Raw genomic sequence first — 27,852 nt, 5'->3', positions numbered from 1 at the left:
GATAGATAGATAGATAGATAGATAGATACGCTCAAAGTCGCAGAAGTTCGCTAAGAAATGCTTCGCATTTAAAAAAAGCAATAGCGTCAATCAGAAGATTTTGTCGACCTGACGAGCAAAACACAATTTCGCGTTGCCTACCTGCGAGCTTTTCGGCACAATAGTAGGGTTGTATTGTTTCCATTCCAATATAGGTAAGTCTTTTTCAGAAGAAGCTGCCATCCAATCCTTTGTGTCTCGCTCATATGCTGAAACGCAGTTGCTGAGAAGAAAAGCATGGCTGAAGAGCTGCCTTGTAAAATCCTCCTGGTTTTCGCTTCGATGGCATTGGTAAACGGTTTATTCACATGGACAATGGGTAAGAGCTGCAGACGGGATATAAGACAGGTAAACTTTCACGTCAGGCTATTTATCTTTCTCTATAATTTGTCCCACATGTAATTATATAATAATGCTTTAATATATTGGCACCGAATTATTTCCACATAATTACATGCGTGTGTTGTGGACTGGATAAGAGTGGCTGCTTTTACTATGAAGAAATGATATTGTGCTATAGCCGCCGCAATTCTGGGACAGCTTTGTTAATCATAACGAATTTTATGCTTTAGAGACGTACCTTCTTAGTTGTGTTGTAAATGTTAATCTAAATGTAGCTTTGACGTCGCGCAAATAGTAGGTACAGCATAGATAAGTAGAAGAAGTAAAGCCGTTTTACCAAGTGCAAGTCAGAGCGTCCATGTAGGCCGCGATGCTCGAGGTACTTCAAAAAGCACCAATGTTTACATCTGTATGCCCCATAATGCAATGAAGCAGTTTTGTGCTAGCGAGAATATCTACGACTGGAGCAATTACAACAAAATAAGTCAGACATGACTGCATGCCTCATGAGCACATAGTGGTTTCGGGAGGTGAAACCTAGAAATCAGTGAATTATTGTAATGTAGTAGCAAGAACGCGATATTTACAGGATTGCGCAATTCTTCGGATATATTGTTGCTTCTAATCTATAATGCGCGCCCCATTGTTGTCGCGCAGCTGTTCTTCAAAACATCATACTCGATAAATCTGCCACTTCGATAATAACTTGTGTTCTTCATCAGTAACGTAGAGAATATGCTTATTGTCGTTGTGACTAACGTTTACCTGCCCTTCCGTTTCGGTACTTCCGCATCAGTGCTGCCGTCAGCAACAATGAAAGAAACACGCATAATGAAGCTCCACTGCTAATATTATCGGTAAAGATTACTGCTAAAAACAGGTGACTATTGCGCTACTAACTACTTCAGATGTAACTCCACTATTTTTTGGCTCGTTTTCTTTCAGGGTTTCTTATCTAACATTGCACCTGAGAGCTTGGCGCTCTATTGTTTCCAGTCATTTCTAGCTTTGCGTGTATTCTTTCCAGATAAGGCACAAGCACTGACGAGAATAGTGCCGCCAGGCTGCGTCATCGTTATTTGAATTTCCATTATGGTAGCAGTATTCGCCAACGTTATGCCAGGAGACAGTTCGCTGATCACATCAATACAAGACAGCGTCCATAGAAAACGTATAAAAAGTACTTCGAAGGAATATTTTGCAGTGTAGTATGTTTGGGAACGTTTTTGGTTCATTCTAATTTCGCATTTATTATTCAGAAAAGCTTGTGTGAGCTTATTTTTGTTTGGGTGTTGCCAGTGCAAGAACAATATACAGCGTAATGTAAAGCAGGGTGCATTAGTCGATATTCTTTGCTACTCCGCAGAGCCACCAACACAGTGCAGAGAAGTACACAGCAGATGTACTCAACTAACACCTGACTTTCAATATTCACGCACTGTGTATTTGTTCACACGCTACATTCTAGCCCTTAACATTGGACCGCTGAGTATGTGTTATCATTATGCAGCTGCACACTTGAAAGCTTAGAAAGCATATGTTTTATTCTTTGGTATTGAAGAAAGCGTTCATATTGTGACTCTTGTGACTGTAATCTTGGATTTATTAATGAACAGTAGCACTCATGCATGGTTTTCTTTAATCATGCAGTTTTTATGCACCAAGGAACGTGTATGGACATACAACACGAGCACAAGCGAGTATGTTCGATGTAAATTCGACCAGGTGGCGACTATCGCTAGCGCATCTGTTCTCTTCAAGCGGTATTATTTCCATGATGAGCAACAGTAAGGGATCAATACTACTTCATAAACGTTATCATATATAATTTCCAACATTTATTGCATGTCACTGATAGCCACTGGACCGCCAAGCGCCTCCAGGGAATCTTCTCTAAGGAGCAAAGAGACGTCATGCAAGTTCGCAACATGGGTATGCACATAACATTGTATCTGTTTCTAGGATTCTCGAATGTCAGCATGACAGGAGTGGGGAAATCGCGGGGTAATTTTATTGTGATATCAGATATATGGACACTCTCGGCTTGTTTTCGCCGTCGCCGTCACCGTCATGTCCCGGATATACGTATGTGTAGATGTAAATAAAAGCCACAAAGCAAAATAAATCAGAAGAAAAAAAATTCCGGAGCACGCCAGAGAGATTCGAACCTGCGACCCCTCACTGCGCAGTGCGCTACTTTAAACAACTCGGCCACGCGCCACCGGCTGTTTAGCATAACAACGGCGAGCTATTTATATACACTGTTTAAAGCTAACGGCAAGCAGAGTTCGGAGGTGCATCAGTGTGTGTAGTATCACCCGCGATATAGCCCGAAGGGCGCGCTTTAATGCAAATATTTTCCTTCAGTTTGAAAGCTGCCCTTGAGACGCGCACTAAAAAGTGGCCCATTACTGTACCCATTGGCAATGTGGAACGCCGAGTAAACAATGCGTGGAACACTGCCGCACGGCAGGAGACGCGGAGGGGTCCCTCCACGCGCCGTAGATTTAAAGAAAACGAAGTCTAACAGCGTTGGATGGCAGCGCGCTCCTGAAACACGAAGTAACAACCGTAACAGTTGTTAGTTCAGGCTCGTCCCGTGTGTACCTGTGGGTTCTTTTCGAGTGTCCTTTCTTGTGTTTGTGCAGCGCGCTGCAACTGTCGAGCTGTGACCGTCGTTAGTTTGCGGCCGTCCTGTGTGTGCTCTTTTCGACAGTCATTTGCGCTCGAGCGGCTAGCTGCAAGTATCAAGCTGCTTGTCGTTCTCCCTGTGACACTCTAATTTGGTGCTATCGACTCCCTAGCTTTGACTTTGCAGAGAAATTGGGACTTCATTTATTGTGCTGAAAATGACAAGGTTGTTTTTCATATCGGCAGCAACGAGCATGTTTTTGTCCAGTAAGCAATGAATTCTATTTTTTAATTAGGCTCTGAAGGTCATGAACGTATGACCACTAGCGTCACCCAACAGCGATGCGGTTCACTCTATTGGTAGGAGCAAAGCACTCTCGCAGGTAGACTTAGTTTGTTCAAAACAAGTATGTACAGCTTAAAATTCTATCTTAGCCACTTCTCGTATCCTTCCTTTGCATCAGAGAGTGCCTTTCGCTTTTTTTTCTCACGCCTTCAAAGAGGCGCCCGGTGTCGCCGCCGGCGACGCGTTCGCCCGCCTGCCTGCGGCAGAGAAACTTGAGCCACGCGAGGACGGTGTCCACAGGCACTCATGAGAAAAAGGAAAAAAAAACGAGGTGTTGGGCGAACAGGAGCGCGACGGACATGAGGGAATTTTAGAACCATGCCCATGTGTCCTCTTGCCTAAAGTGCATACTAGTATTCGCCGAGGCTCTACATTGAAGAAGGTTTTCCCTTAAAGGCCGCTTCACCAAGGCCTCCGTGTTGGCTGTCGTGTCACATATGCAACACAGAACACCAAACATAACTGAAAGACAGAAGGGACCGTCTGTTGTTCTTTGAAGCACGTTTCACGTTTCTTTTATTTGCACGTCTGGCATGAGTGGAACCGCTACAGTTCGTTGCACAACGCCGGAGTACCAGTGTCGCTGGAGCATACCACGTTTTTCGCTCAACTGTGGTGGTGTCTCAGGCTCACTAAACAAAGCTGGAGAGACTGTGGTAATAATATTTTATTTGATTGTCTGCTTGCATTAAACGGCCACTATGGTATTTGTTTTATTATTAAACAATACCTAATGATGCCTGCAGAAACTGCATGTGGTTCCAGTTTTCGACTTTCACCGGCGCTCCGATCGTCATCGCGTCCAAGAACCAGTGTTGTGGGCGTCACTACATCAATGAAAGAAGACCAAGCGCAGATCGAGAAATTTTGTTTTAAACATTTCTACTCACTTTCCAGAGAAACCGCTGCAAGGTCAGACACTTCACACGGTATTCTATCCATTTCGATACAAAACAGAAAAGCGATAACGCACGGTAGGCAGTTCTTTCAAGGAGAAATAATTTCTTTCTCTCCTAAAAAGAACATATTCGACTGAGTACAATATTTCAACATCCTCAACGTATTATACTTTCGGTGACAATTTCAGAAATTTAAAAGGAACTTCGTATTATTCTTGGGGCAATTTCCTCAAGCATACTTCGTATGTTCCAGCAATTTCAAAAAAAGTATAGAAAAGCAACTATTTCACACCAGTGATTGGAGTTTCACATTAGTGATGCCAAAGCTGAAGGTACAGCGCAGCTGGACGTCCTTCCTTCTTTCTCTTTATTATTCTATTTCTGCAGTTTTTGTTTATCATGATATTTCTAGTTTTCTGTCTCACTTTCCCGCTCTTTCTATGTTTTTGTCTTTCTTTCCTTTCTCTTTTTGTCTCTATATGTATCGCTTCCCCTTTTTCCTATCCTTATATCTTTCTCTCCCTCCTTCTCTTTCGTTATCTCTCTGTTTTTTTTTCTTTTGTCTTTCCCGGTTTTTTATTTTTCTTTCTGTCGGGCTTTCTGTTTTTTCTATGTCTTTTTGGCGCTTCTCTTTTTTTGTCTCTTTTTTTCTGGCTATTTCTTTCTGTCTTTCTATCTTTTTTTAGGAGCTAGCTCTTTATGCTCGGGGCTTGTCCATCGTCATAGTAGCCGGCCGTAAGACACCTGAAGTATAGCCATCTCAGCCCACGCTCGCGCGAAAGAGAAGTCTTTTTCCTCTTGTTCTTCGAGCGCCTTGATGATGATATTGACGAAGGTAAAACCACATATAGCATAGCCAACTGCAGCATGCGGCGCTCGCTCCACTCCGGCGCGTGCTCTGGTTTGATAGGAGACCGCTAGAGGGCTACTACAGCGCGCTTCCTCTCTCTTTCGACAGTCATCAGTCAGTGCGCTTCGATACTAATAACATGAACGAAGAAGACAGGGCGGCGAAGCGGAGGGCTCGCAAGGCAGCAGCAGAGTGGGCTCGCTGCCAATACCCTGCGGTGAGAGCTCGCGAGGCCGCAGAGAGACGTCAGCGTCGGGCGGGCCCCGAGATACACGCCCGCAAGCCAAAGCAGCGCGCAAGCGGCGGCAAGAGAAGCTTGAAGAGGTCAGGGCGCGGGACGCAGCGGCCGAGCGCCGAAAGCGGTCGCTACCTGAAGTTGGTGGCGCCGACGCGCGTTTCAAGCGTGATTTCCTCGACCACACGTTCGGCCGCAGCTGCAAGGTGTGCGACCGCTTCTGGTTCGACATCAACCTGACCACAATCACCCCCATTTAAACTACGCGCGCCCTCCATAAAGGCGTTGGCGCGCTGTTGAAACCGTACCAAAGTAGTGACGCCACGTGCCTTGCCCGCACGCAATCGCATAACATTTACTGTTCTTTCATCACAATACAAGAGGAGCGCCGCTTCATGGAAAAATAAGACGTTTCTTCATCGCTAACCAGGAACGCTTCACTTACATTATGCAGTGATCCAAGAAGTCACGAGACTGCCGTTCTCCGTTTCAATCTCTTTTACTGTTCGGCATTTGCTTAAAACTGCTCAGCCAATGCTCAAACCATTTTTGCGCTCATCTGAATCTCATTCATGCGAAAGTGTCGGGCAATATAATTAGGTATGCAAATAAATATTTCTGTTTATGGAACGTTGTTTCAATAATACACATTTGCACAACGAGATGGACTAACCTGGGCGCCATTCTGGGGCCGACTGTGCTTATAGATGAAGTCGCAAGTCGTACGAGTTAGAAACTTGAAAAAATTACACCATTTTCCGCTAAAGGGAACAATGAGGCGATGCTAAACCGGAGCACTAGCACGATCACGTTCCGTTGGCGTTCTTTGTGCATGCTACCGACCTCGCGTCGTGGAACGCGAAGAGGAACGTTACGCGCGTCTTGTCTTCCCTCTAGCCTGGCCGTTAATTCTCACAGGGCGAGCAGGGAACGCAGTCAGCAGGCGTGCGAGAGGGGGGCAACGTAGGAGAGGAGAGAGAAGGGGAGAGGACGCGCATGGGCTGGTGCTCATCGCGGCGTTGTGCAGGAGAGAATTTCGGCATGTCTAGCCCGCGCATCAGAGGAATAGTGGAAAGGGGGAGGGGAAGTGGAGAGGGAGAGAGAGGGTCAGTGGAGAGGGTGTGCGCATGCGCAGTAAGGGCGGTCACGCCGCACACCTCCACCACCACCGCCGGATTGAACCCCTCCATAAGATACTTCGCATCTAAATCTTCGAATACGCTTCAGCTTCGCCTTCAAGAGTAGAACACGATAACGTAATCGAGCCCCAGGCACATCGGTTTCTGAACTACTGATTCGGCTCCGTGTAAATGCCTCAACCGTGCCTCAAGGAAACAAACGGTTTGTGAGCGTAACAGTGGTCATTTCAGACTATCCTAGGAAGCCCACTGCAAGTACAGCTGCCCAGTACCCATTACGCCATAATTCTTTCTTTTGCGAATCAGTGAAGGGCCCACCCCAGGTAGCACAAAAATGATGATTGACGTTCTATAAACGTTTATCCGACAGGATAAAAACGTTCAAAAAACGTCACGGAATAGAAGCTCAAGGTATAGAAAACGTCTTATATCTCGTCTAATGTCCGGCTAGAATCCGTGTTTAAGACCATCTAGAAAACGTTTTTAAGACGATCTAGAACACCTTTTTAAGACCATCTAAAAAACGCTTTTAAGATCATCTACAAAACGTTCTAAAAGCGTCCCAAAAATCCCATTTTAAAAAACGGATTAAAATATTCCATTTCATTGTCTTTGAAAATACGTTGTAAACCTTTTTAAGACGTCATGCGGGATCTCTTTTCTTTTTGCTGTTTTGTTTTTATGCATGCAATTATAGTAATGCACGTTTTCAGCTCTCCCTGTTATAGTAATTAGAGTGACTTTATTCTCTAATGACTATTACAGAGTGAGAGCTCAGTAGATTTCATGTCCTACTTTATTATGTGAAACAGCAACGATTCCTGTACAACATAGAAACGTAAAAACCATGAAATGAGATATAGCGTGCGACTAAAAAAGATTATTCAGAAGCGGCAAAACAAGCCAAATATCGCGGTAATTAAAACGCAGCTATATTGCCACGTGAGTTTCATTATCGCTTTTGCTGTATTCGGTTTTCGCCCACAAAGACTGTCAGCAACGCTCAGCGCGAACCGCGCCTCATTGTTCGAGAACCTTCGCGATCATTGTAGATCGTTTTGTTAAGATTGCGCGCAAGACGCGCACACTCAAGCTTATTCTAGAATTTGCACGACAGCCAGCGATAACGCTGGCATATTCGACGGCAAATGTTTAAATACCGACGCGCTTCACCGCCTGTCAGTTGATCGCTGATCGACGCTCTGTTCGCCGCTATCAGTTTATTGCTGTAAGCTGGAGTTTCATTTTCCCGGCCACAAATTCGGCCTAATAAAGAGTTTCATCTCGGACGTGCTGACTGCTGCCTTCGTCGACGTCACGACCACGTGACATCTGGTGGAGGCGCTGTTCCTTCATGATCCAGACGCCCCCGTCAAGCCGTGAGCCCAGCTCACAGCGCGGAGAAGACATTGCAGCCAGCTACGACCAGCGAGCTAGCCGTAGGCAACAAGGTCTACCACCGGAGTACGGGCCTCCACCTGACAAGACCAGGAACACCCCGACCATGCCGACCACATACGACGGCGACAGCACCCATGGCGCCTGCACCTGTGCTCCTACCTCAACCGAGGGAGCCACCTACCTTCCGCGGGTCACCGCTCGAAGACCCGGAAAGTTGGCTTGAAAGGTACGACCGCGTCGCTCGTTTCAACAACTGGACTGATCCCGATAAGCTACGACACGTGTACTTCGCCTTGGAAGACGCCGCTCGAACATGGTTCGAGAACCGAGAGGCCACGCTCACAACCTGGGACCTTTATCGTGCCGCTTTCCTGGACACCTTCACGAGCGTCGTCCGGAAGGAGAGAGCCGAAGCTCTGCTAGAGACTCGTGTACAGCTGCCGAACGAGAACATCGGCATGTACACTGAAGAAATGGTACGCCTTTTTCGCCATGCTGACCCCGCTATGTCCGACGAGAAGAAGATCCGCTTCTTAATGCGAGGAGTCAAGCAGGAAGTCTTTGCCGGCTTTGCTTGTAACCCACCTAAGTCGGTCGCGGAATTCGTCTCGGAAGCCTCAACTATCGAAAACGCACTTGAAATGCGCACGAGGCAGTACAACCGCCGGATTCCCACGACGACCTACGGGGAGGTTCAAGCGCTGCAATCTGAAGACCTGCGAGACACGATCAGAGCGATCGTGCGGGCGGAGCTGCGAAAACTGTTGCCGTCCTCGCAGCCTCAAGTAGACTCGATTACTGACGTCGTACGCCAGGAAATACAGCAATCCCTGGGAGCACCTCAACTAATGCAGCCTGAGCCACAAGGAATCAGCTATATATATATATGTATACGCCGCTGAAGTCCGCCGCAACACTCCTCCTCGCTCGCGTCAAGACGCCGCGCCGCCGCAGCAGTTCCGCCGCCATGCACCGCCACCTCCACCACCGACGCCATACCGCCCACCGACAGGACAACGCTGCGCCCCCCGAAAGACCGACGTTTGGCGTGCCCCTGACAACCGACCGCTCTGCTATCCCTGCGGGGAAGCCGGCCACACATACCGCCGCTGCCAGTACCGTCAGATGGGCCTACGTGGCTTCGCCGTCAACGCACCGCCCCCACAGCAAGGTGAGCTGCCACGTGACATCGCCGACTACTTGGCCACCAGTGAATGGGCACCTCGACGTACCTCACGTTTGCCGTCGCCTGGACGCTACCGTTCCCCTCAGCGACGGCAGATGTACAGCGGCCCAAACCGGGGCCGGTCGCCTAGCCCGTATCCGGGAAACTAAGGGCAGCAACCGATGGAGGTGCGGTTGCTGTACGACGAAATGCCGAAGATCCTCCGCGGCCGCCGCCGACGACCACGCGACGAGACCTGCAGAACACGACGCGAAGCAGACGAAGCCCTGCCGACGAAACCTCGCGGACCGAAGAAGACCCGACGACGCAACATGGAAGCAGCGGAACATACCGACGCAGCCGTGACCCGACGCCGCGACCCAACCGCAACCCAAGACGACGAACTAGCGACCTCGACGTTATCATCGACGGCCACAACGTCACCTCTCTCGACGACACTGGGGCCGACTATTCCGTCGTCAGTGGGCCATTCGCTACCAAGCTGAAGAAAGTAAAGACCGCTTGGAGTTGACCCGAAATCCGGACAGCTGGAGGCCACTTGATAACGCCGATTGGTGTCTGCACGGCGAGAGTCACCATCAATAACCGGACTTATCCTGCGAGCTTTGTAATTCTTCAAAATTGCTCCAGGGATGTGATACTTCGAATGGACTTCCTAAATGACCACGGCGCCGTCATCGATCTTAGGTCTGAGTCGATAGCACTAGCCTCAGAAAAAGCGCTCTCGCCCCGTGCGACGCCAGGGAACCAGCATTGAATGTGATAGAAGAGCAGGTGACCATTCCGCCACGTTCCAGCGTCATTATTTCCGTCGGCACCGAAAAATCTGCGTACCTTGAAGGCGTCATCGAGGGCGATCACCACCTACTCCTGAACCGTCAAATTTGCGTCGCACGAGGTATAGCCGAGCTGTGTGACGGTAAAGCAAAGGTAGTGCTGACAAATTGCAGCCACGAATATAGGCACCTCAACATTGGTACGACGGTCGCCTACATCGAAGATTGTGTAGCCGCCAGTGATGCTTTCGCCCTCTTCGATGCTGCCGAACCTGCTTCGACGAGTCGAGGTCCCAAACCAGATTTCGACATCACCCCGAGCCTTCCGAAGGTCAAGCAAGTCCAGCTCAAAACCCTGCTCCTACAATACAAGGACTGCTTTTCATCGTCTTCCAGACTTCGGCAGACACCGATTGCAAGACATCACATCATAACAGAAGAAAGTACCAGGCCACTTCGTCAGAGCCCGTACAGACTTTCGACGCGAGAACGTGAGGCCATAAGGAAACAAGTCGACGAAATGCTACGCGACATCATCCAGCCTTCAAAGAGTCCGTGGGCGTCACCCGTGGTGTTAGTGAAGAAGAAGGATGGGACCCTACGTTTCTGCGTCGATTATTGTCGCCTGAACAAAATCACGAAAAAGGACGTGTACCCTCTCCCACGTATAGACGACGCCCTAGATCGACACCACAACGCGAAGTACTTTTCTTCGATGGACCTCAAGACCGGCTACTGGCAAATCAAAGTCGACGAGAGGAACCAAGAAAAGACTGCCTTCATAACACCGGACGGGCTGTTCGAGTTCAAGGTCATGCCCTTTGGTCTTTGCTCGGCACCTGCGACTTTCCAACGAGTCATGGATACTGGAATAGCTGGCTTGAAGTGGCAGACTTGCCTTGTTTACTTGGACGACGTCGTTGTGTTTTCCTCGAACTTCGATGAACACCTCCAGAGACTTCAATCCGTACTTCAAGCAATCAAGAACTCCGGGCTCACCCTGAAGCCAGAAAAGTGCCGCTTCGCGTACCAAGAGCTCTTGTTTTTGGGTCACGTGATCAGCAAGACTGGAGTGCTCCCAGACCCGCAGAAAACAGCTGCCTTTGCCGCTTTCCCACCACCCACCGACAAGAAGGCCGTGCGCCGATTTCTCGGCTTGTGCGCCTGTTACAGACGCTTTGTCAAAGATTTTTCACGGATAGCCGAGCCACTAACGAAGCTCACGAAGACCGACGTCGAATTCAGGTGGCAAACAGCGCAAGTCGAAGCATTTCATGAACTCAAACGACGCCTGCAGACACCTCCGATACTTGCAAATTTCGACGAATACGCCGATACGGAGATTCACACCGATGCAAGCAGCGTAGGACTCGTCGCCGTCCTTGTGCATCGGACGGGTGGACTGGAAAGGGTTATCAGTTATGCTAGCCGGTCGCTGTCTAAGGCAGAGGCAAACTATTCCACAACAGAAAAGGAGTGCCTCGCCATCATCTGGGCTACGTCAAAGTTTCGCCCCTACCTCTACGGCAGGCCCTTCAAAGTTGTGAGCGACCATCACGCCTTGTGTTGGCTAGTATAACTTGAAGGACCCTTCAGGTCGCCTCGCACGGTGGAGCCTAAGACTTCAAGAGTTTGACATTACCGTCATGTACAAGTCCGGAAGGAAACACTCAGACGCCGACTGCCTGTCTCGTGCCCCCGTCGACCCACCACCGCCCGACGACCCGGATGATGACAGCTTCGTGGGAGCCATAAGTGCCTAACAAAGCAGAAAACTGGGCGAGTTGGTATGTATTCATCGTCACAGGATAGCGCGCACTTACAACGGGGACACAGGGAGAAGAACACGACAACACAAGCGCTAACTTTCAACTAAAGTTTATTCAAGGAAAAACGGAAGAGAAGAAAATAACACAAAATACCGCGCATGCGCATGGTCTTCTACACGGCAAAGACACACAAGCCTGATATCCCTTTCAGGGCCATAGTTTCCGAGCGTGGCACATGGCTGCATGTCCTCTCAGGTTATCTTCAAGGTCACCTGGAATCTTTGAAGTTCGACGATCCTTTTGTGGTGTCATCCACGGAAATCGTGAACGATCTGAAAGTGCATGAGCTGGAAGGGTGTTCTGCCTTCAGCATTGATGTTGAAGACCTTTTTTACAGTATACCCCAAGCCCAGCTGATTGGAAGTGTTGAGCAGTGCATTTGTGAGGACAATGACGAGCTGTCTTTTCGCAACAGATGTGGCATTCCTGTAGATAGCTTCCTTAGGCTTTTGAGTTTTTACCTTAAGGCCACCTTTGTCGGGTTCGCAGGAGGCGTTTTTGTACAAAGATCAGGAATATGCATCGGATCAAGAGTGGCTCCGGTTTTATCTAACATTTTTTTGGCAAAGATTGACAGAAACGTGGAACGTAATCTTTGCGGCCTTGCACGGACCATTTTTAGGTACGTCGATGATTACATTGTTTTTACCGAACCGGGCATGGCAACATCGAGGATGATTGACTTTTTAAAAGTTTTTAGAGAGCAAGGCATGGGATTGTCCTTCACTACAGAAACTGCTGTTAATGGTTCGATAAAGTTTTTAGATGTTAAGCTTACTTTTGATTTAGGTCATATCTGTTGGCAATATAGTCCCCGGAGCGTTAAGCCTTTGTTGGATTACCGGTCGGCCCACTCTAAGGTTGTTAAGAATGGCATAGCTATATCTGCTCTGCGATCAGCCCTGACAAAATCATGTGAACACATGATGGAAGCAAGTGTTAATGTTCAGTTAAGCAAACTTAGGAAGGCGGGATACCCGAACCAGACGACGGTTCTCGCATGTAGCCGGCTTTTGCGGGAGCTAAAAGAATCTGTGGCAGGGCAGCAGCTAGCAGTGAAGGAGCCGAAAGCAAAAGACAAGGTGAAGTTTACCGTGATACAATATCTGCATGGGTTGTCACATCGTCTAAAAAAGGTGGGCGCCCGGCGTGAGGTCAACGTGGTGTTTTCCGCGGAACACAAGGTACGCGGCGTATGCCCCGCGGTGCGCAGACGCATAGAGTCGAGTTCTAGGAACAGTCAAGCCTGCAGCATTAACCACACCTACAGCCACGTACCTTGCGCCTCGGGAGTCGTATATAGCATCCCGTTATCATGTGGCCGCGTTTATGTAGGCCAGACGGGCAGATGTCTGAATCTGCGCCTCAATGAACATAGGAATGCAGTTAAAGGTCCTACATTTTCGACACACCTTGGCATGCATTGCAGGGACTGCGGGTGCTCCGCTGATTTCACAGGCACCACAGTTTTATTCCGTGATAAAGACAAGACTACAAGGGAGATCTGTGAGGCCTTCCAAATCAAAAAAGGACATAGATGTGTAAGCCAGACGTCATTGGCACTAACAGATCAAGAACTTTCTTTTCTTGGCCACACTGATTAGCGCCTTGCAACGGTGAACAGATTGGTTATCAACTACCATGTTGTTAGGCTTTGATATTATGTGTGGCTTATAATTTAGTTATGTTTTCTGCGCAGTGACGCATGCGCGGTATTTTGTGTTATTTTCTCATCTTCCGTTTTTCCTTGAATAAACTTTAGTTGAAAGTTAGCGCTTGTGTTGTCGTGTTCTTCTCCCTGTGTCCCCGTTGTAAGTGCGCGCTATCCTGTGACGATGAGCCATAAGTGCCGACGACTTCGCCGAACGACAGCGAGCCGACCCGGAACTGAAGGGCCTTGTGGATTACCTCGAGGGCAGGACCACCGTTGTTCCGAAGGTATTCACGCGGGGACTGACGTCGTTTTTCTTGCGCAACGGTGTTCTCCTAAAGAAGAACTTCTCACCGCTTCGAGCCGATTGCCTTCTCGTGGAACCCTCGACATTGCGGCCAGAGGTCCTCCAGGCTCTCCACGACGACCCGACGTCTGGACACCTGGGTGTTTCTCGCACGCTAGCAAGAATACAGGAGAAGTACTACTGGCCGCGCCTTTCTGCCGACGTCACCTGTTACGTAAAGACCTGCCGGGACTGTCAGCGACGCATGACACCGCCCACTAGGCCAGCCGGACTTCTGCAGCCTATCGAGCCACCTAGACGGCCGTTCCAGCAAATCGGGATGGACTTACTAAGGCCGTTCCCGACGTCCAATACCGGAAACAAGTGGATCGTCGTGGCGACTGACTACCTCACCCGCTACGCCGAGACAAAGGCCTTGCCCAAAGGCAGTGCCGCCGAGGTAGCCAAGTTCTTCGTGGAGCACATCGTCTTGCGTCATGGCGCCCCAGAGGTCCTCATCACAGACAGAGGCACCGCATTTACTGCAGACCTAACTCAGGCGATCTTCAAATACAGCGAGACGAGCCACCGCCGCACCACCGCCTACCACCCGCAGACCAATGGCCTCACCGAGCGTCTAAATAAGACCATCGCCGACATGCTGGCCATGTACGTCGTCGTCGAACACAAGACATGGGACGCCATCCTTCCGTACGTGACCTTCGCGTACAACACGGCCGTAGAAGAAACGACACAGATGACGCCATACAAGTTGGCCTACGGACGGAGCCCGGCAACGACGCTCGACGCCATGTTACCAAACGTGACCGACGAGGAAAACATCGACGTGACCACCTACCTACAGCGCGCCGTAGAAGCACGACAGCTCGCCCGCCTACGGATCAAGAACCAGCAGACGACTGACAGCCGCCACTACAACCTTCGACGACGCCATATGGAATACCACCCCGGTGACCGTGTATGGGTATGGACGCCAATACGCCGACGGGGACTTAGTGAGAAGCTTCTTCGACGATACTTCGGACCGTACAGGGTACTTCGGCGCCTCGGCGCCCTCGACTACGAGGTTGTCCCTGACGGCATTACGAACTCTCAGCGGCGCCGTGCGCAACCTGAAGTCGTCCATGTCGTGCGCCTGAAGCCAATTACGCGCGTTAGTAAATCTGAGGACTGTACTTTTGCTCATTGTTTATTGTACTTTCTTGCTTTATTCCTGTTGTTTATTGTTGCCTGTATTGGCCACCCACCCCTCCCCGTGTTCTGTTTTTTCAGAGGCTTTTTCAGAGGGGGGCATTGCCACGTGAGTTTCTTTATCGCTTTTGCTGTATTCGGTTTTCGCCCACAAAGACTGTCAGCAACGCTGAGCGCGAACCGCGCCTCATTGTTCGAGAACCTTCGCGATCATTGTGGATCGTTTTGTTAAGATTGCGCGCAAGACGCGCACACTCGAGCTTATTCTAGAATTTGCACAACATCCAGCGATAACGCCGGAATATTGGACGGCACATGTTTAAATACCGACGCGCTTCACCGCCTGTCAGTTGATCGACGGTCGACGCTCTGTTCGCCGCTATTAGTTTATTGCTGTAAGCTGGAGTTTCATTTTCCCGGCCACAAGTTCGGCCTAGTAAAGAGTTTCATCTCGGACGTGCTGACTGCTGCCTTCGTCGACGTCACGACCACGTGACAATATAGTATCCAACCTTCAAGAACACTTTTTGTTGCATGATTCATCATTAGCAAAATTGTTAAACAACTAGCAATGCAATATGACAAAATTGGGGATCAGGCACAGCCATTCTGCAATATGTAAGCGTCGTCTCAATTAGCTTTACTGAATGAAACGCAATGATGAAGTGAAGAAAAGTTTTTGAAAAGAGAATGTCGCTCAAGCCAATGACACGACAAGGGGACTAGTTTCCGTCAGAGCCCTGATGAAGACAAGCGTCCTTGAGAAACGTTTCCTCAACGCTTCATCTTCCGCTGAACATTTTTCTTGTAGGAATTAGAGAGAGAGAGAAGGAATGGAGGATAGGCAGGGAGGTTGACTAGCGTCCAGCTTGCTACCCTACTCATGGGAGGAGAATGAGGGAGTAAAAATAGAAGGAGACACATTTCACAACACACACACGTGAGGAGCGTATCACAGGCGGTCACTCAATTTTGTTGCCTTGAAGTACTGCAGGAGGGCTCGTATGGTTTTTTGGCTGATGTGCTATGAAGACAGACTCCCAAGATCTTTCCTTCAGTAAAAGGCCGACCATCAAGTATCCTGAAGGCACATTGGCACACTCGAGAGTCCGGTGATGTGTTTGAAATTGCGGACAGCGGCACAAATGATGATCGTTAGTCTCTACACAGTTGCAGTTGTCGCACATTGATTAATCCGCCCTGCCAAGCCGATAGGTGAATGAGTTAGAAGACGCTACACCGAGCCACAGCCAACACAGCGACACGACAAAAAGGCGTGGACAGTCGATGTGGACAGGACAGCGCTTACTCCTCTCTACTTCAACTGTCCACGTTTTTTGTTTTTTCAATGTGCTTCAACCTAATTTTCTAAACATGAACGTAAACCAACAGGCCCAACTCGCCATCTTGCTCCGACACAGCATTCTAAGCAGGAAAAGAGGCATGCATCAAGCACCTGGTGCACGGTGTTGGAAGAGTTTAGGTGGAGCGACGGCGCGTTGGAATGAGGAGAAGTCGGGGACCTCTTTCCCTTTCTTGCCGAAAGGCAGCGCGCGCGGGACGGTGGCCGCCTGGCTGTGCCCAGCGCAAACCTGACGCTTCTAACATTCGGTGTTTTAGCGTGTTTAGTGATGTCGCAAGGCCCCGTGAGGATTGTGTGGTATTGTAATATGATACACTTAAGTTAGATATAAAGACTTAGTAATGTTTTATGCATGACTGTTCGGCATGCGGCACGAAGCTCATATACACCACCTTCGGCCTCGGCATTGTTGCGGATATTTCCATGAAATCGGAGGTGCTCTATTGCTATTCAGTGCCTCATCGAAGCTCACAACTTTTCTTGGATATAAGTGATTAACAGGAGCGGCATGGTAGTTGTATCCTTCGACTTCCGCAGCCATTCCCACAGCACGGACATTGTTTTCGCGGCCATCAATGCAGCAATATACACGTGCATCTCTGAAAACACTACCGTTTTCTGGTCATCGATATTTATTTTATGATGTGCCCAAGCTGCAGTTGGCAGAGTGCCGGATTCAGAGTTTTAAAGATACCACCAGTACCTAGTTCTGCATCTGGCTGGGACACGGTGGCCTCGGTGCTGCAGTTGGCAGTGGTGGAACAGGAAAGATCGCTTTGGCAATTCCGGAGAGGGCGGTATCGGAGCCTCGACTATCCAGCGATGGTAGGAGTGGAGCTTGATGAATCTCCACCAATAACACAGCGTTTCTTGGCGGGAAGGCAAACACAGGTCGCAGGTGCTTTCCTTTTCTTCACAGTCTTGGTTAAGGGGCAGTCCAGGAAATATTGTTGGGATGGCGTCTTTTGCCAAAGCCGCCTTCCTCGGTGCGCTCACAAGAACGTTTCCTTTATATAGCGCTTCCCATGATTTGGTGACAGATCGCGCATCAAAATGTTTTTCACAAACAAAATATGTTGTTTGCAACTCTTGACCCTTCCGTGGAATAATATATGTCGCCACACTATTAAGAGGTCATTATCCTCCGGAGCAGCGAAAAGGGAAACTTTTTCCGTCCATGATTTGTAGCCCGAGTTGCATCGCGCACAAAGCACTTCTTGCCCATCTGGACAGTATAAGTTGCGTAAATAAGGACACGATGAACAAGGATAAGCTATTTCAAATAGTCTAGCATTTGGATGGCAGGCGTTTCGACTGACGAACGTATATGCACGAGTGGGGCCTCGTCTGGCTTGGCGTGTTAGTTTTAACGGGTCAGACAGTGACGTCACCGAATATTGTGGCACTCTCAATTCCTGTCATTCCCGATAGAAGAAACTAGAAAGCAGATGGTTAGGACGCTGAAAAGGAAACGAGCACGACCATTTCACGTTTGTTCACCCAGAGCAAGGCACAAAGTTCTACTTCTGCTACTGCAACAAACAGCATTTCTGTGACGAATAACGAGAGGAGCAATCAGAATGGCACACGGTGAGTCATGATGAATTGGTCGTTAAATTTACGTTTACCTTCATTACCACGCGCGAGCTAGGGCGTGTAAACGTAGCAAAGGTGGCTGCTTGAATCCATCTGATATGGTACATGCACAACGACCACCCATGAGAGGAATTTCTAACCTACCATTGCCAAATGTGTTGCTTTCTTCTGACAACCATCATTTAGTGAAACGTCCCCCCTCACACCCGCTTTCTTTTTCAGGGAACACCTTTTTTCTTTTTGACTAACCGAGTTCGAGTACACCACGGTGGATCAGTGGCTAAGGTGCTCGCTGCTGACCCAGTGATTATTAACCGAGTTCGTCACGGCAGCCTCACCCAATATGCCACGGTGGCGTTATTTGTGCACGAGCTAAAATATTTTTGAAATTCGTGTTCACCTGTAAACTCATTATCGCTGTTCGCAGAAGCTATATTTCCTGTGCGTTTCCGTCTGTTGGCTACCGCTACTGAATTTTCTTGACGTTGCGCATTTACTTTCAAATCATAGTGGTATGTGCCCTGTTAAAAAACGAGCGGCGAAGAGTAGTCGCAAACGCAGCTTTGTAAGCGACGCGGCCCCCGTTGAAGCGGCTGACCTGAAGCCTCGATACAACCAGCGCAGCCTGTTGGAAAAAGTGCGAAGCGCGTCTCCGTGTTCGGCGGGGAGGTTGCGCGGCAGAGGCGGAGCGTCGGTACACCTAACCTATTCTAACTCCGTGACCTGGTGTGTGACTCCCTTCGTTTCAAAACAATCGTTCAGTAGCGCTACTTAAGACGACAGTTAGTGGAAATCAACTCCGATGTGTTGAAATCACTAATAAGAAAACAAAACTGCAAAATAATGTATTTGGCACACCCAGCCAATAATACGAAATAAAAAAAAGAACGTAAATTGCTTACGAAATGACTGTTGCTGAAGTGTACTGCTTACAAAATGGAACTTTTAGAGACTTTCTTACAACATACGCCTCTCTTGGAACATTTCTAACTGAAAAAATGTTGGCAAATAACTCTGGCATCATTACAAAAGTAAGACTAAACGTGTGGAACAAAAGGCGCCATTTTAGACGTTAGCTAAAAATATTTGTGGATCCAGCATCCATGTTTCAAACTGCGCCCACTAAAGAAGTAACGGTTTCAGGCTTCGAAATGCAGCGTACAAGACTGATCACAGGAATTATGGTCTGACAGTCCTCGAGAGCACACAGGTAACTTTAAATGTGCCATGGCTGGCAGAAAATAGCACTAAATTAAAGCAACATATAACAAAAAGTACAAGTAAGCCAACTGTAGCGCGAAAACAAAATGTGTCAACAGAAAACTAATGGAAACAACCACAGCATTTACAATGAATGGGCCACTTACTAAAATGGATAACTAAAATTTAGGAATATGAAAATACGAGCCTGATATAAAAACAAACTTTTTTTATGATGCGCAGTATTAGAAAATGTCAGGCCAAAGGAACAAATTAATATAGTGATAAGACACATCAGCTAAAGAAATTGTGACTCTTCCTCATTTTTTACTCATTAAGCACACAGCTATAAACTCAGGATTGTCAGAGGCAGGTCAGGGTATTGCACTTGTACATCGCACTGCTCAGTCTCAAAATATCTTAATGCGTGGCAAATCAATCTGAACACATTGCTGCATAACAAGTACTTGATGGAAATCACTAGGCACTTCCGGAAGTCTGCTAAAAACACTACAAATGGCATACACAAAACAGTTGTGCTATTAGCTGCATAAGGCAGCGTTCCACGTCAAAAATATTTTAGCACAATAGCCCTAGTGTGGTTTCTTGAAGATGCCGACAAACACAGACGCTGAAAAGAAGTTAACTGCTTTACAAGCTCTGACCTTCTTTTTTTTTAAAGTTCCCAGAGAAAAGAAAAAATGTCAATCTCTTGACATCCATCTTTTTTCATACTTAACCCTGTCAGTGAGCCCATCAAAAAGATGAAAGTAATAATTTAGCTGGCGTAGCCTTTGTTTGTAAACATCTCGAGCAAATACCACCTGCAATAAATAGGGAAAAAGATCATTTCATAATTTGCTATTATTGTGAAAAGTTGAAAACTCGATAACACCGTACGGCGACAGAGAGCGAGCCTGCTATATTTAACCAGGCACAATACACGCGGAAAAGAACATTTTGGTTCTGCTAAGAGCTGCCGGCTCCAGCGAGAAAGGAGGTTAACAGAGTAGGGGAGACATAAATCGCATCGCGATAGTCAAGGCAGCACTGAGAAGTCACAACACTGAGAAAAAATGCCAAACTCCTCCCCGCGAAACACGTCTTTGACTCTCATGCCCCCAGAAATTCGCAACTAACAGAAGAACGTGCCTAGCCTCTCGTTACATGCAGATAGTGCTATGGAAGAAACCATGAACCAGTACGCTGTCGCTGCGAAGATTGTCTCATCCACAAACTTCAGTGACACAATAAAACAGATCACACATGCCGTAGCTTCCAACAATGCAGTTTTAAAATTGGGTGCACAAAGCTTTGCGTTAGCGTTCATCGCCATTGCGCATGCGTTGTACGCTGCGTACGCCACAAACGCTATCTTTGCGTATCCCATTGTAAAGCTGGCTACTGCGTAACGTGAAGTGGCTGAAATAGCATATGCGCCCAATGAATGCTATCTTTGAGTACCCCATTCTAAAACTGCTTCATACGCGGGACACGTAGCTTAAGCTAATATATATCTTGAAACTACCTCATCATGCGGCCAAGTAAAAACATTGTCATTGTACTGCAATTAGGTTGAATTTGAAGTTGAACTTTACTTGCATTAGCATAATGCGGGCGTGGAACGCGGCGACAAATATCAAGACAATTTTCGCTTATGTTCGTTCGAACATGAACAGAAACCATGACGTGCATTTACATTTACACAGCTTTATCATGTATGCTGAATAAATTCCGCAACGACGTACTGCTGAAGCATGTCGCACATGCAGCACGTGATGGAATGGAACACGCTTTTTCATTTGTCATAGTTCCCAAATACTGAGCGCAAATGCAGTAAAAATGAACTTATATCTTCAAAAATGACAGAAGCCCGTGGTTTACAGTATCCGCAAATCCACAGAAAACTAATCGCACATCAAAGTAACCACAACCGTCGCTCGAGCATAGAAGAAAGGAAGTTGCGAGAGCGTCCCGCGTGCAAGCTGATGAGTGAATTTTTGCGCAGAGTATCTTACGGGACTCTAACCGTCAGTCAGCGTAACAGTCGCTCCGCACAGACATACTTGTATTCGGGTCCACAAGTTTAACACGCAGAGAAGTATAGTTTCTTCACAGCTGCGTTTATAGCCTCAATTAATCACGATACATGCACGAAATATAGCAAAAGAGTGCATGACCGGTTAGCTAGTCGACCGCCCATGCGATATCGGCGAGCTTAACTGACTTTGCAGAAGCAACAGCCGCGTGGATGGATACAGTCAGGCCTGAGGCCTTCGTGAGGAAGTTAGACGGTTATCGCTGCGAGTAAATTACAGTAAATTACGTAAAGTTTACTGGTTAACGAAATTCGCAGTCTTCATTATTGCTGTTGCAATGTAGACACCACACGCCTCACTTCTTTTGCACGTTACTTTCTTTATCGCAATGAGAGATGGCATGCGCAGGGTAGAGATAAAATTTCAATCGCGGTGGTTCATGCATGCCCATACATGCATGGGCCAAGTGGCGCGCGATCCGCTGCTGGGCGAGAAAACGTCTCATAAAGTGCGTCTTCTAGACGTCGCAAACAAGACGTTTTTAAAACGTCGAAATTGGTATAGAATCGAACAAACCTCTTGAAATATACGTTTTCGACGAAAATGGTCTTAAAAAATGCGTTCACTGGACGTTATCAAAAACAAATATAATACGTATTTTCTGTGACGTTTTTAAATGCGTCGAAATTGGCTTAGAATTGAACAAACGTCTTGAAATATACGCTCCAGGCCAAAATGGTCTTACCAAATGCCTTTTCAAGACTTTATCAAAAACAGAATAATACGGATTTTCTGTGACGTTTTAAAAACGTCGAAATTGGTTTAGAATCCGTTTTATCTCATTTATCCCTAAAAAAACGTTTTCCAGACCATGTGTGCTACTTGGGACTAAGTGTCCGTAAGGCAACGCGGAAACCAATGCAGCTGCTCACTATTTTGGTGCTCTTGCTCATGACGATGATTAAAATATGTCTGAGCGCTTTGTAATAGGTGGGCCTTTAAAACATCCACTCGTTGCGCAATTTCACGTTTCTGACGTCAGGCAAGCTTCTACGATTCCGTCATGCAATATTACACGCATCAATGAGTCTCCCTCCCACTGCATGGCAATTATATAGCTCTTTTTCCCCATAGCAGTTTCAATCAATGGCATCACTCTGTGGCAGAACACCTGCTTCCCACGCAGAAGCCCTGGGTTGTATTCTCACTCGAGCCGAAGATTTTAGATGCGAAGCAGCTTTTGGCGGAGTTCAACCTGGTGGTGGTGTGCGGCGTTATAACTCTTACTGCGCATGCGCAAGCCCTCTCCACACACCTCCTCTCCACTCCCCCTCTCCCCTTCCTCTCCCCACATTCCTTCTCCAAGTTTAGATAAAAGGCTCGCGTTAGGTCGTACACACGCTCAGTCACTGCGCCGGCTGCGCCGGTGTCATGAGTTCAAACGTCAAAGTCGGCGCCAGTTGCAGTAATACCTTAACGCCTGCCGAGATCGCGGAGCAGCGGGTGGAGCAGCGGAAGGCTCGACGCGCCGAAGCGCGACCGTAAACGTCGGCAAGCGGACCCCGAGCTCCAGTCTAGGGAAGCCCAGCACAAACGGCAACGTCGGTGGGAAACGTGCTACGGATGAAACGTGGACTCGACATGCCAAAACGCTGCTTCGCATCGCCTCATGATCCCCTTTAGCGGGAGATGGTGTAATTTCTTATGTATTTTATTTGCATTTTTATCTACTTTATTGACTTGTTCGGTCACGGATAACGCTGATTTTGCGCTGAGAACCAACGGACGCTGACACCGACACGGGAATTTCTGGCGAAACGAGCAATTTAACGCTGTCTCGTTACTATGACCCCAATTATAGGGCCTGTCATATAACAAATATACACTTAGGAGACTTAGGCTCTGCAATCCGCATCTTCCTTGCTTCCTTACTTCTTCCTTACTGAATCGTGAAAATTAGTACTGCTGTCAATTCTGGCAGAATTATTAACCATATTGCGTGGGACATCATCATTTTCCAGATAATGTGATCATCGACAAGGAGCAAATGCTTTATCTAAGCCGAAAGTAGTCGCTGCGCCGTAATCAAGGTGACGCAAGCACACCTTGGTAAGTGGCACAGCCTACTCTATTGAGACACCAAACATATGTCCCTCGCGAACAATTCACACGAATAAAGCACATGTCGTCGCCGGAGAGACTGTGTTGAAGCATATTAGGAAGTGGAACACCCACCCTCATTCCTGTGTTCTCTTAAGAAAGTACCTGATGTCACTATGGCACTACGTGACTTCGTCAAATCTGGAAGTAGGCTGGCAAAATGTGTTCAGCTCGCGCATCACAAGTATATAAATCTAAATTTTAAGTCTGAGCCATCGGTCTAGCTTTCTGAATTGTTTCAGGAAGGTAATGATAATGATGATAAGCATTTTGTTGTCTCTTTTCAGGTCGAGAACCATATTATGAATTGCGGATCGGGGATACATATGTAAAGCAGGGCCCTAATTTAAAATGTGTGATACAATTCCAGAAGCATGCACATAAGGGAAAGATTATTTATGGACCGGTGTGTGAGAATATCCTTCTGATTAAGTGAAATCTACTATTGACCTCTTAAGAAAAAGTACCCTTTAAATATCGCGTGATCTCCTGTCTTGCGAAAAGAAACTTCGACACAATAAAATTCAAATCCACTTAAGTATAACTCGCGATGTGTGCTAAAAAGTTAAGCGCTGTTCAAAAGTTCAAAATATTGTTGTGCCCTTTCCTGCCCTGTTGAAGTCGTCGCGGGAGCTGCGCCGTAAGTTTGGTCTTGTGTGTTTCGCCTTGGGCGTGTCCTTGAAGTCGTTGAAAACCGTATGTCCGTCGAGGTGGTCTCTCTTTTTATGAAGCTCTAGGAGATATCTTTTAGTACTGGCGCGCCATTTTGTCGCTCTTGGGAAGCGAGAAAGCCAAGGGAACGAAGTGCGAAGAAGCTCAAGAGTCTTATTTCATCGCCTGAAGCTGTACACGACTTGCTCGTTAAGATGAGCTTTCTGAAGACCAATTCGTGTGCCGTGCTCTCAATCATTAAGGAACATGAGGCGGAGAGTACCCTGGCACACCAAGTTTATCCCATACTGTAGGTTCGTTTGCACGCACTCATCAGTCAATGGCGTGATCCAACCAAGGCCTTCGCATCAGGTGTCACAAGTCTGTTCGACCTCCTTGACAAGAATGGCCGCTTAACGACTGACGCAGCCATTCACGATACTACGCTGCTGTCGCCGAAAAGTGGATACAGACATCTGAGAGGAACCTGTGCGATCAACTCGAGTACAGCAAAGAATCGCTTTGGTACTGTGTTGAAATTGTGAATCCAAATGTGAAGCATGAGGTGCGGCGTTCGAAACCTATGCGCCTATTTTTCAATTAGTGCTTCTTAAAAATGATGACATCAGCCAGCTCTTGAGTGTTTTTGCGAACTAACAGTGCTATGAAATATGTAACATTGTTGAAGCCCTGTCGTTTTGGAGATTTCACAGTGTCCAGTGCTTTCTAGCTGCCGCTGCGTCTTCTGGCGCTTCCTGTTTCTAGCGCTAACGTTGAAAGGGCATTTTCAAAGCTGAGAGTCGTCGATCGAAAGGAGCGCGCTTCGATCACTGACAGCAACCTCGCAAAGTTTGCTTGCGTGTTTTACAACAATCTTTAAGCTAAGGTTGATATACCCACAAAGTATTACACGCACAAAGTTCAAGTATTTCGCTTGTGCATATATGTTTTTGTGCATTCAAACCTTCTAGAAAAAATAAAATGTGCTTCGTGTGTTTTGACGTTTTAGTATTCAGATACGAATTGATCTGAAATTTTGGGATTTTGAGAATAATGCAAAACTCGGTATTTCGGAGAAGCGAGGAATTACGAGAAATAAACTCCGATAAACGCCGAATTTCCGTCGAAAATAATGTGCGATAAACACCCACCGATTTTCAAGAAATATACACACCAAAAACACGGAGCCCTAGCTATATACGACAACAGCTGTCAAACGTCTACCGTAACGGCGAGCGCCGATACGAGACAAATGGAAGCAGCGTGAGGCCGGCGGAGCACTGCGAGCAACTACGAGCTAGGGCGCCTCTACGAGCACGGTGAAAGAACCGTTCCTGCGCGCCGTCTCATTCCTTGCAAGTACATCCTTCACTCCGCAAGACACCACAGGTAGCGGACACCTATTTGTCATTCGTGTGTAAAATAACAACGAAGAAAATTGCACAGAAAACGTTTGTTGTGATGGCCAGCGGCCATTTATGGTATAGCCGTGAGCCTTGTAAAGGCCTAGCGACGCTGTCGGCAAGGAGCTGGCATCGGCGGGGCGCCACACTTCGCCGGCGTTTATGTGTGTGTGCCGCTTCTATGTTTGAGTGTGTATAAGTGCATTTGAAGGACATATGCACTAGCACTGCTAACGCTGGTTCAGCTGACACGATAGAGAGCCAGCTGATCATTGGAATTCGCTAACTGAAAGGGCGTTAAACATCAGGTGGGTTTAAATTAACAGATCGGTGTGCTTCGCTGCTACCAGCGAGCCCACGTAAGGTTACACGTGCGTCGCGAACGTTTACTCTTTTAGTACGCAGAAGAGGTCTCCACTGGCACTACATGGCAGACCACAATACGGTGCCTATATTATATCTGGTGGTCGGTTTTGGTTGTGTGGCGTGGTCGGTCGGTGTATGTGGTGTTTTACTTTGCAATGGCTGCGTCTATGTCTCTACCCGTGGCACAAATACCGCGTCCTTCAAAGCTGATACTGTTAGAAATATCATGTATTATGCTGACATAGCGGAGGGTCGCTACCCTTTTTTGTTGTGATTAATCCACGGTGCAAGAAATACTTAGGTGAGCGAACGACGCAAAGGGAGCGCTTGTTGGGGAAAGACGGGTTAATGTTCTCATTTTCCGCCTGCCGCGAGATGACGCACCGGACTGAGGTAGGTAGGTAAACAACTTTATTGATTCGTGAAAGAATCATGTGAGGGGGGGGGGGGAAGCGGAAGCAGGACGACGATGAGCCCTCGGGCCGCTCTAGGTGGCCGGACACTTCTGTGCTTCGGCGACCCCTCTGGCCCAGCCCACTGTCCGGAGCTGTAACTCCGGTTGTGAGCTGCGCAGAGCAGCCTCCCATCGCTCCTGGTGTTCTGACCCTTGCCACGGGGGCTTGGGTTTGTTTGGGCAATTCACAAAGACGTGATTGAAGTCGGCTCTGGTGCTCGGACTGAGGACTGTGGCGGGCTGCTGGCAAATTGCGCAACGCACCTCCGGCACGTGGGCAACGGTTTACAAATCTGAAAAGCCGAGTTATCGCGCGATATCGACCACCCGACACGTCGCGCGAACAGCCCGTTTCGTCGCTCATAGCGTCGCTCGTCGCTGTGCAGTGCATTTTCGCGCATATGGGGTTTCGCCTTCTCTGTCCACGTGCTACGTTAGCCGTGCAGTGCACGCACTTTTTCTTGCTGCTTCCGTTGCTTTTCGAGCTCGTCTTTGAAAACGTCATAGTGGCCAAGCGTTCTTGCGCTGCGAAAGAATGGGCAAGTGCTTTGTGCCCTTTTGCAAAAGTGGCTACAAATCTTGCAAAGACAAGTACGCGCATTTCACGCCCTTAGCTAACGAAGAATGGCTTCAGGCATGGAGGCGTACCATACCAGGAAAAGACCGCGTATTGCATAGGACAGGTCGTGCGTGCGAAAGACATTTCGCTGAATTTGATTAGAGTGAACACGATAAGAGGGTGCTTTTTCTTCTACTAAATACTTCAGGCACCGTTGCATTCGTCATATTCGCTATATGCACACTGGTTAACAAGCAGACCTTCAACAGTAGGCGCAGGCTCTGGCCGCTGTGCACACGGTGACGTTGCGTCCCCTTGAACGGGCCGTAGAGTGCCTCGATGCGCGCGGTTGTCAAGGTAGCCTACCTGGTCGAAGTTGGTAGCGCCATCTCTCGAGCTTCTAGCGAAGCAGAACATTGTCGCGCAAAGGATAGTCTTGGCTTTCGCTCACCTAAAGTATTTCTTGCACCGTGGATTCATCTGAATGGTTCAGATGTTAGTTCCGTTGGACATTCTGCGAGGAGCGACATTGAAACTGGAAGTGCTAGGGAGAAAAAAACCTAAATGCCGCAGTTACTCCCGCAGTTGGCCCGAAACTAGTTCAAAACCTGTGGTAGCCAACTTAGTCCCCTAAAGGGCTAATGCAATGCGCCATTCTAGTCCTTTTCTGCTTAGAGTGAACTAGCCGAAAAACATGTCATACTTCTGCGCTTCGTGCGCGTGTCTATGTTTCTGCGCGTTTTCTTCGCGCATTGTAAAAGGGCATTAAAGAGAAACAATGAATTGGTTGATGTCAATAAATTGAGCTCCGAGAACTGTAATGCCGTTAATTTCGTCATCAAAGGTTTAATAATAGAGGGGAAAATCTAGTTCCACGTTTCTTTTTAAATTTCGCGCAGAAATGTCCCCACGTGACGTCATGGATTTTAAAGTGTATTATCGTATTTGGCGCCCTTGGCTCAACAAAATTACCCCAAACTTGGTTTGTTAAAGGGGTGGTGCCATCAAATTTCGAGGCTATAACAAGGCTGTTGTGGGTTTCCTCTGTGTGCAAGGACACTCCACATGAAGGGTCGGACACAGCAAACGTTTAGAATATGTTTTCATTCACTTCCAAAGTGTACATAAATGCCCATTCTCCCGATCGAAACGCATCGCTGGCGCGCCAACTGACGTAGATCTATAGGAGGGGCAACTAAAGTTGTAGTGACGTCACAGCAGATCTGCTGTAGTGAAGTG

At 47.8% G+C, this 27,852-nt stretch overlaps 1 protein-coding gene and 1 long non-coding RNA gene across 2 annotated transcripts in view; both read left to right on the top strand.

Moving 5' to 3' along the window:
• The window catches only part of LOC119374514 (uncharacterized), a 165,201-nt gene that overhangs the window by 123,656 nt on the left and 13,693 nt on the right, over nt 1-27,852 (top strand). The gene's annotated exons all lie outside the window — the stretch shown is intronic.
• Nucleotides 246-23,724, top strand: LOC125756285 (uncharacterized). The gene is made up of 5 exons (XR_007414328.1): nt 246-387; nt 2,032-2,168; nt 2,240-2,313; nt 23,042-23,129; nt 23,468-23,724. It is a non-coding gene; the product is annotated as an uncharacterized LOC125756285 (long non-coding RNA).

Source organism: Rhipicephalus sanguineus, chromosome 11, assembly GCF_013339695.2.
Source record: "Rhipicephalus sanguineus isolate Rsan-2018 chromosome 11, BIME_Rsan_1.4, whole genome shotgun sequence".
Lineage (NCBI taxonomy): Eukaryota > Metazoa > Arthropoda > Arachnida > Ixodida > Ixodidae > Rhipicephalus > Rhipicephalus sanguineus.
This window is presented reverse-complemented; position numbering and strand designations above follow the sequence as displayed.